Source organism: Petromyzon marinus, unplaced genomic scaffold (genome assembly GCF_048934315.1).
Source record: "Petromyzon marinus isolate PM22_M1 ecotype Great Lakes invasive population unplaced genomic scaffold, UKy_Petmar_22M1.pri1.0 PM_Scaffold_1, whole genome shotgun sequence".
NCBI lineage: Eukaryota > Metazoa > Chordata > Hyperoartia > Petromyzontiformes > Petromyzontidae > Petromyzon > Petromyzon marinus.
Window position 1 is genome coordinate 1,368,085 of NW_027423057.1, and position 19,385 is coordinate 1,387,469.

Sequence of the window (19,385 nt, forward strand, 5' to 3'; positions counted from 1 at the left end):
ATTCAACCCCATAATACATGCTGTTTTATTGGTCGCGAGTCCATTTCAAATCCCATAGCTTAACCATTCATATATTTGGATTCCTCTCGACGAGGCGAGCAGTACGAGTACCACCTTGATGGGTCTGCGACGTTTCCTTCCAGAGTTATTACCAAAAAAACACAAACATCCAAGAATCCTCTCGGTTTGGGGTCAAAATGTTGTCGCTCATTAAATCCCATAAGAAACGTCGTATCGAATGAATATGATTGATTTCTCTCCGTCTGGACGAGCGGAATTGAATGGTGCAACTGATTTTGCTGTGCTGTGAAAATTCAGATATTTGCATGACTGCTTTTGTTTTGTTTTGTGAATAGCAAAAAGCATTCAACCCCATAATACATGCTGTTTTATTGGTCGCTCGTCCATTTCATATCCCATAGCTTAACAACTCATATATATGGATTCCTCTCGATGAGGCGAGCAGTACGAGTACCACCTTGATGGGTCTGCGACGTTTACTTCCAGAGTTATTACCAAAAAACCACAAACATCCCAGAATCCTCTCGGTTTGGGGTCAAAATGTTGTCGCTTATTAAATCCCATAAGAAACGTCGCTTCGAATAAATGTGATTGAATTCTCCCCGTCTGGACGAGCGGAATTGAATGGTGCAACTGATTTTGCTGTGCTGTGAAAATTCAGATATTTACATGACTGCTTTTGTTTTATTTTGTGAATAGCAAAAAGCATTCAACTCCATAATACATGTTGTTTTATTGGTCGCTCGTCCATTTCATATCCCATAGCTGAAACACTCATATATTTGGATTCCTCTCGACGAGGCGAGCAGTACGAGTACCACCTTGATGGGTCTGCGACGTTTCCTTCCAGAGTTATTACCAAAAAAACACAAACATCCCAGAATCCTCTCGGTTTGGGGTCAAAATGTTGTCGCTCATTAAATCCCATAAGAAACGTCGCATCGAATGAATGTGATTGAATTCTCCCCGTCTGGACGAGCGGAATTGAATGGTGCAACTGATTTTGCTGTGCTGTGAAAATTCAGATATTTGCATGACTGCTTTTGTTTTATTTTGTGAATAGCAAAAAGCATTCAACCCCATAATACATGTTGTTTTATTGGTCGCTCGTCCATTTCATATCGCATAGCTTAACAACTCATATATATGGATTCCTCTCGATGAGGCGAGCAGTACGAGTACCACCTTGATGGGTCTGCGACGTTCACTTCCAGAGTTATTACCAAAAAACCACAAACATCCCAGAATCCTCTCGGTTTGGGGTCAAAATGTTGTCGCTTATTAAATCCCATAAGAAACGTCGCATCGAATAAATGTGATTGAATTATCCCCGTCTGGACGAGCGGAATTGAATGGTGCAACTGATTTTGCTGTGCTGTGAAAATTCAGATATTTACATGACTGCTTTTGTTTTATTTTGTGAATAACAAAAAGCATTCAACCCCATAATACATGCTGTTTTATTGGTCGCTCGTTCATTTCATATCCCATAGCTGAAACACTCATATATTTGGATTCCTCTCGATGAGGCGAGCAGTACGAGTACCACCTTGATGGGTTTGCGACGTTTCCTTCCAGAGTTATTACCAAAAAACCACAAACATCCCAGAATCCTCTCGGTTTGGGGTCAAAATGGTGTCGCTTATTAAATCCCATAAGAAACGTCGCATCGAATAAATGTGATTGAATTCTACCCGTCTGGACGAGCGGAATTGAATGGTGCAACTGATTTTGCCGTTGCTGTGAAAATTCAGATATTTGCATGACTGCTTTTGTTTTATTTTGTGAATAGCAAAAAGCATTCAACCCCATAATACATGCTGTTTTATTGGTCGCTCGTCCATTTCATATACCATAGCTTAACAACTCATATATTTGGATTCCTCTCGATGAGGCGAGCAGTACGAGTACCACCTTGATGGGTCTGCGACGTTTACTTCCAGAGTTATTACCAAAAAACCACAAACATCCCAGAATCCTCTCGGTTTGGGGTCAAAATGTTGTCGCTTATTAAATCCCATAAGAAACGTCGCATCGAATAAATGTGATTGAATTCTCCCCGTCTGGACGAGCGGAATTGAATGGTGCAACTGATTTTGCTGTGCTGTGAAAATTCAGATATTTACATGACTGCTTTTGTTTTATTTTGTGAATAGCAAAAAGCATTCAACCCCATAATACATGCTGTTTTATTGGTCGCGAGTCCATTTCAAATCCCATAGCTTAACCATTCATATATTTGGATTCCTCTCGACGAGGCGAGCAGTACGAGTACCACCTTGATGGGTCTGCGACGTTTCCTTCCAGAGTTATTACCAAAAAAACACAAACATCCAAGAATCCTCTCGGTTTGGGGTCAAAATGTTGTCGCTCATTAAATCCCATAAGAAACGTCGTATCGAATGAATATGATTGATTTCTCTCCGTCTGGACGAGCGGAATTGAATGGTGCAACTGATTTTGCTGTGCTGTGAAAATTCAGATATTTGCATGACTGCTTTTGTTTTGTTTTGTGAATAGCAAAAAGCATTCAACCCCATAATACATGCTGTTTTATTGGTCGCTCGTCCATTTCATATCCCATAGCTTAACAACTCATATATATGGATTCCTCTCGATGAGGCGAGCAGTACGAGTACCACCTTGATGGGTCTGCGACGTTTACTTCCAGAGTTATTACCAAAAAACCACAAACATCCCAGAATCCTCTCGGTTTGGGGTCAAAATGTTGTCGCTTATTAAATCCCATAAGAAACGTCGCTTCGAATAAATGTGATTGAATTCTCCCCGTCTGGACGAGCGGAATTGAATGGTGCAACTGATTTTGCTGTGCTGTGAAAATTCAGATATTTACATGACTGCTTTTGTTTTATTTTGTGAATAGCAAAAAGCATTCAACTCCATAATACATGTTGTTTTATTGGTCGCTCGTCCATTTCATATCCCATAGCTGAAACACTCATATATTTGGATTCCGCTCGACGAGGCGAGCAGTACGAGTACCACCTTGATGGGTCTGCGACGTTTCCTTCCAGAGTTATTACCAAAATACCACAAACATCCCAGAATCCTCTCGGTTTGGGGTCAAAATGGTGTCGCTTATTAAATCCCATAAGAAACGTCGCATCGAATAAATGTGATTGAATTCTACCCGTCTGGACGAGCGGAATTGAATGGTGCAACTGATTTTGCTGTGCTGTGAAAATTCAGATATTTGCATGACTGCTTTTGTTTTATTTTGTGAATAGCAAAAAGCATTCAACCCCATAATACATGCTGTTTTATTGGTCGCTCGTCCATTTCATATCCCATAGCTTAACAACTCACATATTTGGATTCCTATCGATGAGGCGAGCAGTACGAGTACCACCTTGATGGGTCTGCGACGTTTACTTCCAGAGTTATTACCAAAAAAACACAAACATCCAAGAATCCTCTCGGTTTGGGGTCAAAATGTTGTCGCTCATTAAATCCCATAAGAAACGTCGTATCGAATGAATATGATTGATTTCTCTCCGTCTGGACGAGCGGAATTGAATGGTGCAACTGATTTTGCTGTGCTGTGAAAATTCAGATATTTGCATGACTGCTTTTGTTTTGTTTTGTGAATAGCAAAAAGCATTCAACCCCATAATACATGCTGTTTTATTGGTCGCTCGTCCATTTCATATCCCATAGCTTAACAACTCATATATATGGATTCCTCTCGATGAGGCGAGCAGTACGAGTACCACCTTGATGGGTCTGCGACGTTTACTTCCAGAGTTATTACCAAAAAACCACAAACATCCCAGAATCCTCTCGGTTTGGGGTCAAAATGTTGTCGCTTATTAAATCCCATAAGAAACGTCGCTTCGAATAAATGTGATTGAATTCTCCCCGTCTGGACGAGCGGAATTGAATGGTGCAACTGATTTTGCTGTGCTGTGAAAATTCAGATATTTACATGACTGCTTTTGTTTTATTTTGTGAATAGCAAAAAGCATTCAACTCCATAATACATGTTGTTTTATTGGTCGCTCGTCCATTTCATATCCCATAGCTGAAACACTCATATATTTGGATTCCGCTCGACGAGGCGAGCAGTACGAGTACCACCTTGATGGGTCTGCGACGTTTCCTTCCAGAGTTATTACCAAAATACCACAAACATCCCAGAATCCTCTCGGTTTGGGGTCAAAATGGTGTCGCTTATTAAATCCCATAAGAAACGTCGCATCGAATAAATGTGATTGAATTCTACCCGTCTGGACGAGCGGAATTGAATGGTGCAACTGATTTTGCTGTGCTGTGAAAATTCAGATATTTGCATGACTGCTTTTGTTTTATTTTGTGAATAGCAAAAAGCATTCAACCCCATAATACATGCTGTTTTATTGGTCGCTCGTCCATTTCATATCCCATAGCTTAACAACTCACATATTTGGATTCCTATCGATGAGGCGAGCAGTACGAGTACCACCTTGATGGGTCTGCGACGTTTACTTCCAGAGTTATTACCAAAAAAACACAAACATCCAAGAATCCTCTCGGTTTGGGGTCAAAATGTTGTCGCTCATTAAATCCCATAAGAAACGTCGTATCGAATGAATATGATTGATTTCTCTCCGTCTGGACGAGCGGAATTGAATGGTGCAACTGATTTTGCTGTGCTGTGAAAATTCAGATATTTGCATGACTGCTTTTGTTTTGTTTTGTGAATAGCAAAAAGCATTCAACCCCATAATACATGCTGTTTTATTGGTCGCTCGTCCATTTCATATCCCATAGCTTAACAACTCATATATATGGATTCCTCTCGATGAGGCGAGCAGTACGAGTACCACCTTGATGGGTCTGCGACGTTTACTTCCAGAGTTATTACCAAAAAACCACAAACATCCCAGAATCCTCTCGGTTTGGGGTCAAAATGTTGTCGCTTATTAAATCCCATAAGAAACGTCGCTTCGAATAAATGTGATTGAATTCTCCCCGTCTGGACGAGCGGAATTGAATGGTGCAACTGATTTTGCTGTGCTGTGAAAATTCAGATATTTACATGACTGCTTTTGTTTTATTTTGTGAATAGCAAAAAGCATTCAACTCCATAATACATGTTGTTTTATTGGTCGCTCGTCCATTTCATATCCCATAGCTGAAACACTCATATATTTGGATTCCGCTCGACGAGGCGAGCAGTACGAGTACCACCTTGATGGGTCTGCGACGTTTCCTTCCAGAGTTATTACCAAAATACCACAAACATCCCAGAATCCTCTCGGTTTGGGGTCAAAATGGTGTCGCTTATTAAATCCCATAAGAAACGTCGCATCGAATAAATGTGATTGAATTCTACCCGTCTGGACGAGCGGAATTGAATGGTGCAACTGATTTTGCTGTGCTGTGAAAATTCAGATATTTGCATGACTGCTTTTGTTTTATTTTGTGAATAGCAAAAAGCATTCAACCCCATAATACATGCTGTTTTATTGGTCGCTCGTCCATTTCATATCCCATAGCTTAACAACTCACATATTTGGATTCCTATCGATGAGGCGAGCAGTACGAGTACCACCTTGATGGGTCTGCGACGTTTACTTCCAGAGTTATTACCAAAAAACCACAAACATCCCAGAATCCTCTCGGTTTGGGGTCAAAATGATGTCGCTTATTAAATCCCATAAGAAACGTCGCATCGAATAAATGTGATTGAATTCTCCCCGTCTGGACGAGCGGAATTGAATGGTGCAACTGATTTTGCTGTGCTGTGTTAAATCAGATATTTGCATGACTGCTTTTGTTTTATTTTGTGAATAGCAAAAAGCATTCAACCCCATAATACATGCTGTTTTATTGGTCGCTCGTCCATTTCATATCCCATAGATTAACCATTCATATATTTGGATTCCTCTCGACGAAGCGAGCAGTACGAGTACCACGTTGCTGGGTCTGCGACGTTTCCTTCCAGAGTTATTACCAAAAAAACACAAACATCCCAGAATCCTCTCGGTTTGGGGTCAAAATGTTGTCGCTTATTAAATCCCATAAGAAACGTCGCATCGAATGAATGTGATTGAATTCTCCCCGTCTGGACGAGCGGAATTGAATGGTGCAACTGATTTTGCTGTGCTGTGAAAATTTAGATATTTGCATGACTGCTTTTGTTTTATTTTGTGAATAGCAAAAAGCATTCAACCCCATAATACATGCTGTTTTATTGGTCGCTCGTCCATTTCATATCCCATAGATTAACCATTCATATATTTGGATTCCTCTCGACGAAGCGAGCAGTACGAGTACCACGTTGCTGGGTCTGCGACGTTTCCTTCCAGAGTTATTACCAAAAAAACACAAACATCCCAGAATCCTCTCGATTTGGGGTCAAAATTTTGTTGCTCATTAAATCCCATAAAAAACGTCGCATCGAATGAATGTGATTGAATTCTCCCCGTCTGGACGAGCGGAATTGAATGGTGCAACTGATTTTGCTGTGCTGTGAAAATTCAGATATTTGCATGACTGCTTTTGTTTTATTTTGTGAATAGCAAAAAGCATTCAACCCCATAATACATGCTGTTTTATTGGTCGCTCGTCCATTTCATATCACATAGCTTGACCAATCATATATTTGGATTCCTCTCGACGAGGCGAGCAGTACGAGTACCACCTTGATGGTTCTGCGACGTTTCCTTCCAGAGTTATTACCAAAAAAACACAAACATCCCAGAATCCTCTCGGTTTGGGGACAAAATGTTGTCGCTTATTAAATCCCATAAGAAACGTCGCATCGAATAAATGTGATTGAATTCTCCCCGTCTGGACGAGCGGAATTGAATGGTGCAACTGATTTTGCTGTGCTGTGAAAATTCAAATATTTGCATGACTGCATTTGTTTTATTTTGTGAATAACAAAAAGCATTCAACCCCATAATACATGCTGTTTTATTGGTCGCTAGTCCATTTCAAATCCCATAGCTTAACCATTCATATATTTGGATTCCTCTCGACGAGGCGAGCAGTACGAGTACCACCTTGATGGGTCTGCGACGTTTCCTTCCAGAGTTATTACCAAAAAAACACAAACATCCCAGAATCCTCTCGGTTTGGGGTCAAAATGTTGTCGCTCATTAAATCCCATAAGAAACGTCGCATCGAATGAATGTGATTGAATTCTCCCCGTCTGGACGAGCGGAATTGAATGGTGCAACTGATTTTGCTGTGCTGTGAAAATTCAGATATTTGCATGACTGCTTTTGTTTTATTTTGTGAATAGCAAAAAGCATTCAACCCCATAATACATGTTGTTTTATTGGTCGCTCGTCCATTTCATATCCCATAGCTTAACAACTCATATATATGGATTCCTCTCGATGAGGCGAGCAGTACGAGTACCACCTTGATGGGTCTGCGACGTTCACTTCCAGAGTTATTACCAAAAAACCACAAACATCCCAGAATCCTCTCGGTTTGGGGTCAAAATGTTGTCGCTTATTAAATCCCATAAGAAACGTCGCATCGAATAAATGTGATTGAATTATCCCCGTCTGGACGAGCGGAATTGAATGGTGCAACTGATTTTGCTGTGCTGTGAAAATTCAGATATTTACATGACTGCTTTTGTTTTATTTTGTGAATAACAAAAAGCATTCAACCCCATAATACATGCTGTTTTATTGGTCGCTCGTCCATTTCATATCCCATACCTGAAACACTCATATATTTGGATTCCTCTCGATGAGGCGAGCAGTACGAGTACCACCTTGATGGGTTTGCGACGTTTCCTTCCAGAGTTATTACCAAAAAACCACAAACATCCCAGAATCCTCTCGGTTTGGGGTCAAAATGGTGTCGCTTATTAAATCCCATAAGAAACGTCGCATCGAATAAATGTGATTGAATTCTACCCGTCTGGACGAGCGGAATTGAATGGTGCAACTGATTTTGCCGTTGCTGTGAAAATTCAGATATTTGCATGACTGCTTTTGTTTTATTTTGTGAATAGCAAAAAGCATTCAACCCCATAATACATGCTGTTTTATTGGTCGCTCGTCCATTTCATATACCATAGCTTAACAACTCATATATTTGGATTCCTCTCGATGAGGCGAGCAGTACGAGTACCACCTTGATGGGTCTGCGACGTTTACTTCCAGAGTTATTACCAAAAAACCACAAACATCCCAGAATCCTCTCGGTTTGGGGTCAAAATGTTGTCGCTTATTAAATTCCATAAGAAACGTCGCATCGAATAAATGTGATTGAATTCTCCCCGTCTGGACGAGCGGAATTGAATGGTGCAACTGATTTTGCTGTGCTGTGAAAATTCAGATATTTACATGACTGCTTTTGTTTTATTTTGTGAATAGCAAAAAGCATTCAACCCCATAATACATGCTGTTTTATTGGTCGCTAGTCCATTTCAAATCCCATAGCTTAACCATTCATATATTTGGATTCCTCTCGACGAGGCGAGCAGTACGAGTACCACCTTGATGGGTCTGCGACGTTTACTTCCAGAGTTATTACCAAAAAAACACAAACATCCAAGAATCCTCTCGGTTTGGGGTCAAAATGTTGTCGCTCATTAAATCCCATAAGAAACGTCGCATCGAATGAATATGATTGATTTCTCTCCGTCTGGACGAGCGGAATTGAATGGTGCAACTGATTTTGCTGTGCTGTGAAAATTCAGATATTTGCATGACTGCTTTTGTTTTGTTTTGTGAATAGCAAAAAGCATTCAACCCCATAATACATGCTGTTTTATTGGTCGCTCGTCCATTTCATATCCCATAGCTTAACAACTCATATATATGGATTCCTCTCGATGAGGCGAGCAGTACGAGTACCACCGTGATGGGTCTGCGACGTTTACTTCCAGAGTTATTACCAAAAAACCACAAACATCCCAGAATCCTCTCGGTTTGGGGTCAAAATGTTGTCGCTTATTAAATCCCATAAGAAACGTCGCATCGAATAAATGTGATTGAATTCTCCCCGTCTGGACGAGTGGAATTGAATGGTGCAACTGATTTTGCTGTGCTGTGAAAATTCAGATATTTACATGACTGCTTTTGTTTTATTTTGTGAATAGCAAAAAGCATTCAACTCCATAATACATGTTGTTTTATTGGTCGCTCGTCCATTTCATATCCCATAGCTGAAACACTCATATATTTGGATTCCGCTCGACGAGGCGAGCAGTACGAGTACCACCTTGATCGGTCTGCGACGTTTCCTTCCAGAGTTATTACCAAAAAAACACAAACATCCCAGAATCCTCTCGGTTTGGGGTCAAAATGTTGTCGCTTATTAAATCCCATAATAAACGTCGCATCGAATGAATGTGATTGAATTCTCTCCGTCTGGACGAGCGGAATTGAATGGTGCAACTGATTTTGCAGTGCTGTGAAAATTCAAATATTTGCATGACTGCATTTGTTTTATTTTGTGAATAACAAAAAGCATTCAACCCCATAATACATGCTGTTTTATTGGTCGCTCGTCCATTTCATATCCCATAGCTGAAACACTCATATATTTGGATTCCTCTCGATGAGGCGAGCAGTACGAGTATCACCTTGATGGGTCTGCGACGTTTCCTTCCAGAGTTATTACCAAAAAACCACAAACATCCCAGAATCCTCTCGGTTTGGGGTCAAAATGGTGTCGCTTATTAAATCCCATAAGAAACGTCGCATCGAATAAATGTGATTGAATTCTACCCGTCTGGACGAGCGGAATTGAATGGTGCAACTGATTTTGCTGTGCTGTGAAAATTCAGATATTTGCATGACTGCTTTTGTTTTATTTTGTGAATAGCAAAAAGCATTCAACCCCATAATACATGCTGTTTTATTGGTCGCTCGTCCATTTCATATCCCATAGCTTAACAACTCACATATTTGGATTCCTATCGATGAGGCGAGCAGTACGAGTACCACCTTGATGGGTCTGCGACGTTTACTTCCAGAGTTATTACCAAAAAACCACAAACATCCCAGAATCCTCTCGGTTTGGGGTCAAAATGATGTCGCTTATTAAATCCCATAAGAAACGTCGCATCGAATAAATGTGATTGAATTCTCCCCGTCTGGACGAGCGGAATTGAATGGTGCAACTGATTTTGCTGTGCTGTGTTAAATCAGATATTTGCATGACTGCTTTTGTTTTATTTTGTGAATAGCAAAACGCATTCAACCCCATAATACATGTTGTTTTATTGGTCGCTCGTCCATTTCATATCCCATAGCTTAACCACTCATATATTTGGATTCCTCTCGACGAGTCGAGCAGTACGAGTACCACCATGATGGGTCTGCGACGTTTCCTTCCAGAGTTATTACCAAAAAACCACAAACATCCCAGAATCCTCTCGGTTTGGGGTCAAAATGTTGTCGCTTATTAAATCCCATAAGAAACGTCGCATCGAATGAATGTGATTGAATTCTCCCCGTCTGGACGAGCGGAATTGAATGGTGCAACTGATTTTGCTGTGCTGTGAAAATTCAGATATTTGCATGACTGCTTTTGTTTTATTTTGTGAATAGCAAAAAGCATTCAACCCCATAATACATGCTGTTTTATTGGTCGCTCGTCCATTTCATATCCCATAGATTAACCATTCATATATTTGGATTCCTCTCGACGAAGCGAGCAGTACGAGTACCACGTTGCTGGGTCTGCGACGTTTCCTTCCAGAGTTATTACCAAAAAAACACAAACATCCCAGAATCCTCTCGATTTGGGGTCAAAATGTTGTTGCACATTAAATCCCATAAAAAACGTCGCATCGAATGAATATGATTGATTTCTCTCCGTCTGGACGAGCGGAATTGAATGGTGCAACTGATTTTGCTGTGCTGTGAAAATTCAGATATTTGCATGACTGCTTTTGTTTTGTTTTGTGAATAGCAAAAAGCATTCAACCCCATAATACATGCTGTTTTATTGGTCGCTCGTCCATTTCATATCCCATAGCTTAACAACTCATATATATGGATTCCTCTCGATGAGGCGAGCAGTACGAGTACCACCTTGATGGGTCTGCGACGTTTACTTCCAGAGTTATTACCAAAAAACCACAAACATCCCAGAATCCTCTCGGTTTGGGGTCAAAATGTTGTCGCTTATTAAATCCCATAAGAAACGTCGCATCGAATAAATGTGATTGAATTCTCCCCGTCTGGACGAGTGGAATTGAATGGTGCAACTGATTTTGCTGTGCTGTGAAAATTCAGATATTTACATGACTGCTTTTGTTTTATTTTGTGAATAGCAAAAAGCATTCAACTCCATAATACATGTTGTTTTATTGGTCGCTCGTCCATTTCATATCCCATAGCTGAAACACTCATATATTTGGATTCCGCTCGACGAGGCGAGCAGTACGAGTGCCACCTTGATCGGTCTGCGACGTTTCCTTCCAGAGTTATTACCAAAAAAACACAAACATCCCAGAATCCTCTCGGTTTGGGGTCAAAATGTTGTCGCTTATTAAATCCCATAATAAACGTCGCATCGAATGAATGTGATTGAATTCTCTCCGTCTGGACGAGCGGAATTGAATGGTGCAACTGATTTTGCAGTGCTGTGAAAATTCAAATATTTGCATGACTGCATTTGTTTTATTTTGTGAATAACAAAAAGCATTCAACCCCATAATACATGCTGTTTTATTGGTCGCTCGTCCATTTCATATCCCATAGCTGAAACACTCATATATTTGGATTCCTCTCGATGAGGCGAGCAGTACGAGTACCACCTTGATGGGTCTGCGACGTTTCCTTCCAGAGTTATTACCAAAAAACCACAAACATCCCAGAATCCTCTCGGTTTGGGGTCAAAATGGTGTCGCTTATTAAATCCCATAAGAAACGTCGCATCGAATAAATGTGATTGAATTCTACCCGTCTGGACGAGCGGAATTGAATGGTGCAACTGATTTTGCTGTGCTGTGAAAATTCAGATATTTGCATGACTGCTTTTGTTTTATTTTGTGAATAGCAAAAAGCATTCAACCCCATAATACATGCTGTTTTATTGGTCGCTCGTCCATTTCATATCCCATAGCTTAACAACTCACATATTTGGATTCCTATCGATGAGGCGAGCAGTACGAGTACCACCTTGATGGGTCTGCGACGTTTACTTCCAGAGTTATTACCAAAAAACCACAAACATCCCAGAATCCTCTCGGTTTGGGGTCAAAATGATGTCGCTTATTAAATCCCATAAGAAACGTCGCATCGAATAAATGTGATTGAATTCTCCCCGTCTGGACGAGCGGAATTGAATGGTGCAACTGATTTTGCTGTGCTGTGTTAAATCAGATATTTGCATGACTGCTTTTGTTTTATTTTGTGAATAGCAAAACGCATTCAACCCCATAATACATGTTGTTTTATTGGTCGCTCGTCCATTTCATATCCCATAGCTTAACCACTCATATATTTGGATTCCTCTCGACGAGTCGAGCAGTACGAGTACCACCATGATGGGTCTGCGACGTTTCCTTCCAGAGTTATTACCAAAAAACCACAAACATCCCAGAATCCTCTCGGTTTGGGGTCAAAATGTTGTCGCTTATTAAATCCCATAAGAAACGTCGCATCGAATGAATGTGATTGAATTCTCCCCGTCTGGACGAGCGGAATTGAATGGTGCAACTGATTTTGCTGTGCTGTGAAAATTCAGATATTTGCATGACTGCTTTTGTTTTATTTTGTGAATAGCAAAAAGCATTCAACCCCATAATACATGCTGTTTTATTGGTCGCTCGTCCATTTCATATCCCATAGATTAACCATTCATATATTTGGATTCCTCTCGACGAAGCGAGCAGTACGAGTACCACGTTGCTGGGTCTGCGACGTTTCCTTCCAGAGTTATTACCAAAAAAACACAAACATCCCAGAATCCTCTCGATTTGGGGTCAAAATGTTGTTGCACATTAAATCCCATAAAAAACGTCGCATCGAATGAATGTGATTGAATTCTCCCCGTCTGGACGAGCGGAATTGAATGGTGCAACTGATTTTGCTGTGCTGTGAAAATTCAGATATTTGCATGACTGCTTTTGTTTTATTTTGTGAATAACAAAAAGCATTCAACCCCATAATACATGCTGTTTTATTAGTCGCTAGTCCATTTCAAATCACATAGCTTAACCATTCATATATTTGGATTCCTCTCGACGAGGCGAGCAGTACGAGTACCACCTTGATGGGTCTGCGACGTTTCCTTCCAGAGTTATTACCAAAAAACCACAAACATCCCAGAATCCTCTCGGTTTGGGGTCAAAATGGTGTCGCTTATTAAATCCCATAAGAAACGTCGCATCGAATAAATGTGATTGAATTCTACCCGTCTGGACGAGCGGAATTGAATGGTGCAACTGATTTTGCTGTGCTGTGAAAATTCAGATATTTGCATGACTGCTTTTGTTTTATTTTGTGCATAGCAAAAAGCATTCAACCCCATAATACATGCTGTTTTATTGGTCGCTCGTCCATTTCATATACCATAGCTTAACAACTCATATATTTGGATTCCTCTCGATGAGGCGAGCAGTACGAGTACCACCTTGATGGGTCTGCGACGTTTACTTCCAGAGTTATTACCAAAAAACCACAAACATCCCAGAATCCTCTCGGTTTGGGGTCAAAATGTTGTCGCTTATTAAATCCCGTAAGAAACGTCGCATCGAATAAATGTGATTGAATTCTCCCCGTCTGGACGAGCGGAATTGAATGGTGCAACTGATTTTGCTGTGCTGTGAAAATTCAGATATTTACATGACTGCTTTTGTTTTATTTTGTGAATAGCAAAAAGCATTCAACCCCATAATACATGTTGTTTTATTGGTCGCTCGTCCATTTCATATCCCATAGCTGAATCACTCATATATTTGGATTCCGCTCGACGAGGCGAGCAGTACGAGTACCACCTTGATGGGTCTGCGACGTTTCCTTCCAGAGTTATTACCAAAAAACCACAAACATCCCAGAATCCTCTCGGTTTGGGGTCAAAATGTTGTCGCTTATTAAATCCCATAAGAAACGTCCCATCGAATAAATGTGATTGAATTCTCCCCGTCTGGACGAGCGGAATTGAATGGTGCAACTGATTTTGCTGTGCTGTGAAAATTCAAATATTTGCATGACTGCATTTGTTTTATTTTGTGAGTAACAAAAAGCATTCAACCCCATAATACATGCTGTTTTATTGGTCGCTAGTCCATTTCAAATCCCATAGCTTAACCATTCATATATTTGGATTCCTCTCGACGAGGCGAGCAGTACGAGTACCACCTTGATGGGTCTGCGACGTTTCCTTCCAGAGTTATTACCAAAAAACCACAAACATCCCATAATCCTCTCGGTTTGGGGTCAAAATGTTGTCGCTCATTAAATCCCATAAGAAACGTCGCATCGAATGAATGTGATTGAATTCTCCCCGTCTGGACGAGCGGAATTGAATGGTGCAACTGATTTTGCTGTGCTGTGAAAATTCAGATATTTGCATGACTGCTTTTGTTTTATTTTGTGAATAGCAAAAAGCATTCAACCCCATAATACATGCTGTTTTATTGGTCGCTCGTCCATTTCATATCCCGTAGCTGAATCACTCATATATTTGGATTCCGCTCGACGAGGCGAGCAGTACGAGTACCACCTTGATCGGTCTGCGACGTTTACTTCCAGAGTTATTACCAAAAAACCACAAACATCCCAGAATCCTCTCGGTTTGGGGTCAAAATGTTGTCGCTCATTAAATCCCATAAGAAACGTCGCATCGAATGAATGTGATTGAATTCTCCCCGTCTGGACGAGCGGAATTGAATGGTGCAACTGATTTTGCTGTGCTGTGAAAATTCAGATATTTGCATGACTGCTTTTGTTTTGTTTTGTGAATAGCAAAAAGCATTCAACCCCATAATACATGCTGTTTTATTGGTCGCTCGTACATTTCATATACCATAGCTTAACAACTCATATATTTGGATTCCTCTCGATAAGGCGAGCAGTACGAGTACCACCTTGATGGGTCTGCGACGTTTACTTCCAGAGTTATTACCAAAAAACCACAAACATCCCAGAATCCTCTCGGTTTGGGGTCAAAATGTTGTCGCTTATTAAATCCCATAAGAAACGTCGCATCGAATAAATGTGATTGAATTCTCCCCGTCTGGACGAGCGGAATTGAATGGTGCAACTGATTTTGCTGTGCTGTGAAAATTCAGATATTTACATGACTGCTTTTGTTTTATTTTGTGAATAGCAAAAAGCATTCAACTCCATAATACATGTTGTTTTATTGGTCGCTCGTCCATTTCATATCCCATAGCTGAAACACTCATATATTTGGATTCCGCTCGACGAGGCGAGCAGTACGAGTACCACCTTGATCGGTCTGCGACGTTTCCTTCCAGAGTTATTACCAAAAAAACACAAACATCCCAGAATCCTCTCGGTTTGGGGTCAAAATGTTGTCGCTTATTAAATCCCATAATAAACGTCGCATCGAATGAATGTGATTGAATTCTCTCCGTCTGGACGAGCGGAATTGAATGGTGCAACTGATTTTGCTGTGCTGTGAAAATTCAAATATTTGCATGACTGCATTTGTTTTATTTTGTGAATAACAAAAAGCATTCAACCCCATAATACATGCTGTTTTATTGGTCGCTCGTCCATTTCATATCCCATAGCTGAAACACTCATATATTTGGATTCCTCTCGATGAGGCGAGCAGTACGAGTACCACCTTGATGGGTCTGCGACGTTTCCTTCCAGAGTTATTACCAAAAAACCACAAACATCCCAGAATCCTCTCGGTTTGGGGTCAAAATGGTGTCGCTTATTAAATCCCATAAGAAACGTCGCATCGAATAAATGTGATTGAATTCTACCCGTCTGGACGAGCGGAATTGAATGGTGCAACTGATTTTGCTGTGCTGTGAAAATTCAGATATTTGCATGACTGCTTTTGTTTTATTTTGTGAATAGCAAAAAGCATTCAACCCCATAATACATGCTGTTTTATTGGTCGCTCGTCCATTTCATATCCCATAGCTTAACCACTCATATATTTGGATTCCTCTCGACGAGTCGAGCAGTACGAGTACCACCATGATGGGTCTGCGACGTTTCCTTCCAGAGTTATTACCAAAAAACCACAAACATCCCAGAATCCTCTCGGTTTGGGGTCAAAATGTTGTCGCTTATTAAATCCCATAAGAAACGTCGCATCGAATGAATGTGATTGAATTCTCCCCGTCTGGACGAGCGGAATTGAATGGTGCAACTGATTTTGCTGTGCTGTGAAAATTCAGATATTTGCATGACTGCTTTTGTTTTATTTTGTGAATAGCAAAAAGCATTCAACCCCATGATACATGCTGTTTTATTGGTCGCTCGTCCATTTCATATCCCATAGATTAACCATTCATATATTTGGATTCCTCTCGACGAAGCGAGCAGTACGAGTACCACGTTGCTGGGTCTGCGACGTTTCCTTCCAGAGTTATTACCAAAAAAACACAAACATCCCAGAATCCTCTCGATTTGGGGTCAAAATGTTGTTGCTCATTAAATCCCATAAAAAACGTCGCATCGAATGAATGTGATTGAATTCTCCCCGTCTGGACGAGCGGAATTGAATGGTGCAACTGATTTTGCTGTGCTGTGAAAATTCAGATATTTGCATGACTGCTTTTGTTTTATTTTGTGAATAACAAAAAGCATTCAACCCCATAATACATGTTGTTTTATTGGTCGCTCGTCCATTTCATATCCCATAGCTGAATCACTCATATATTTGGATTCCGCTCGACGAGGCGAGCAGTACGAGTACCACCTTGATGGGTCTGCGACGTTTCCTTCCAGAGTTATTACCAAAAAACCACAAACATCCCAGAATCCTCTCGGTTTGGGGTCAAAATGTTGTCGCTTATTAAATCCCATAAGAAACGTCCCATCGAATAAATGTGATTGAATTCTCCCCGTCTGGACGAGCGGAATTGAATGGTGCAACTGATTTTGCTGTGCTGTGAAAATTCAAATATTTGCATGACTGCATTTGTTTTATTTTGTGAGTAACAAAAAGCATTCAACCCCATAATACATGCTGTTTTATTGGTCGCTAGTCCATTTCAAATCCCATAGCTTAACCATTCATATATTTGGATTCCTCTCGACGAGGCGAGCAGTACGAGTACCACCTTGATGGGGCTGCGACGTTTCCTTCCAGAGTTATTACCAAAAAACCACAAACATCCCAGAATCCTCTCGGTTTGGGGTCAAAATGTTGTCGCTCATTAAATCCCATAAGAAACGTCGCATCGAATGAATGTGATTGAATTCTCCCCGTCTGGACGAGCGGAATTGAATGGTGCAACTGATTTTGCTGTGCTGTGAAAATTCAGATATTTGCATGACTGCTTTTGTTTTATTTTGTGAATAGCAAAAAGCATTCAACCCCATAATACATGCTGTTTTATTGGTCGCTCGTCCATTTCATATCCCATAGCTGAATCACTCATATATTTGGATTCCGCTCGACGAGGCGAGCAGTACGAGTACCACCTTGATCGGTCTGCGACGTTTACTTCCAGAGTTATTACCAAAAAACCACAAACATCCCAGAATCCTCTCGGTTTGGGGTCAAAATGTTGTCGCTCATTAAATCCCATAAGAAACGTCGCATCGAATGAATGTGATTGAATTCTCCCCGTCTGGACGAGCGGAATTGAATGGTGCAACTGATTTTGCTGTGCTGTGAAAATTCAAATATTTGCATGACTGCATTTGTTTTATTTTGTGAATAACAAAAAGCATTCAACCCCATAATACATGCTGTTTTATTGGTCGCTCGTCCATTTCATATCCCATAGCTGAAACACTCATATATTTGGATTCCTCTCGATGAGGCGAGCAGTACGAGTACCACCTTGATGGGTCTGCGACGTTTCCTTCCAGAGTTATTACCAAAAAACCACAAACATCCCAGAATCCTCTCGGTTTGGGGTCAAAATGGTGTCGCTTATTAAATCCCATAAGAAACGTCGCATCGAATAAATGTGATTGAATTCTACCCGTCTGGACGAGCGGAATTGAATGGTGCAACTGATTTTGCTGTGCTGTGAAAATTCAGATATTTGCATGACTGCTTTTGTTTTATTTTGTGAATAGCAAAAAGCATTCAACCCCATAATACATGCTGTTTTATTGGTCGCTCGTCCATTTCATATCCCATAGCTTAACCACTCATATATTTGGATTCCTCTCGACGAGTCGAGCAGTACGAGTACCACCATGATGGGTCTGCGACGTTTCCTTCCAGAGTTATTACCAAAAAACCACAAACATCCCAGAATCCTCTCGGTTTGGGGTCAAAATGTTGTCGCTTATTAAATCCCATAAGAAACGTCGCATCGAATGAATGTGATTGAATTCTCCCCGTCTGGACGAGCGGAATTGAATGGTGCAACTGATTTTGCTGTGCTGTGAAAATTCAGATATTTGCATGACTGCTTTTGTTTTATTTTGTGAATAGCAAAAAGCATTCAACCCCATGATACATGCTGTTTTATTGGTCGCTCGTCCATTTCATATCCCATAGATTAACCATTCATATATTTGGATTCCTCTCGACGAAGCGAGCAGTACGAGTACCACGTTGCTGGGTCTGCGACGTTTCCTTCCAGAGTTATTACCAAAAAAACACAAACATCCCAGAATCCTCTCGATTTGGGGTCAAAATGTTGTTGCTCATTAAATCCCATAAAAAACGTCGCATCGAATGAATGTGATTGAATTCTCCCCGTCTGGACGAGCGGAATTGAATGGTGCAACTGATTTTGCTGTGCTGTGAAAATTCAGATATTTGCATGACTGCTTTTGTTTTATTTTGTGAATAACAAAAAGCATTCAACCCCATAATACATGTTGTTTTATTGGTCGCTCGTCCATTTCATATCCCATAGCTGAATCACTCATATATTTGGATTCCGCTCGACGAGGCGAGCAGTACGAGTACCACCTTGATGGGTCTGCGACGTTTCCTTCCAGAGTTATTACCAAAAAACCACAAACATCCCAGAATCCTCTCGGTTTGGGGTCAAAATGTTGTCGCTTATTAAATCCCATAAGAAACGTCCCATCGAATAAATGTGATTGAATTCTCCCCGTCTGGACGAGCGGAATTGAATGGTGCAACTGATTTTGCTGTGCTGTGAAAATTCAAATATTTGCATGACTGCATTTGTTTTATTTTGTGAGTAACAAAAAGCATTCAACCCCATAATACATGCTGTTTTATTGGTCGCTAGTCCATTTCAAATCCCATAGCTTAACCATTCATATATTTGGATTCCTCTCGAC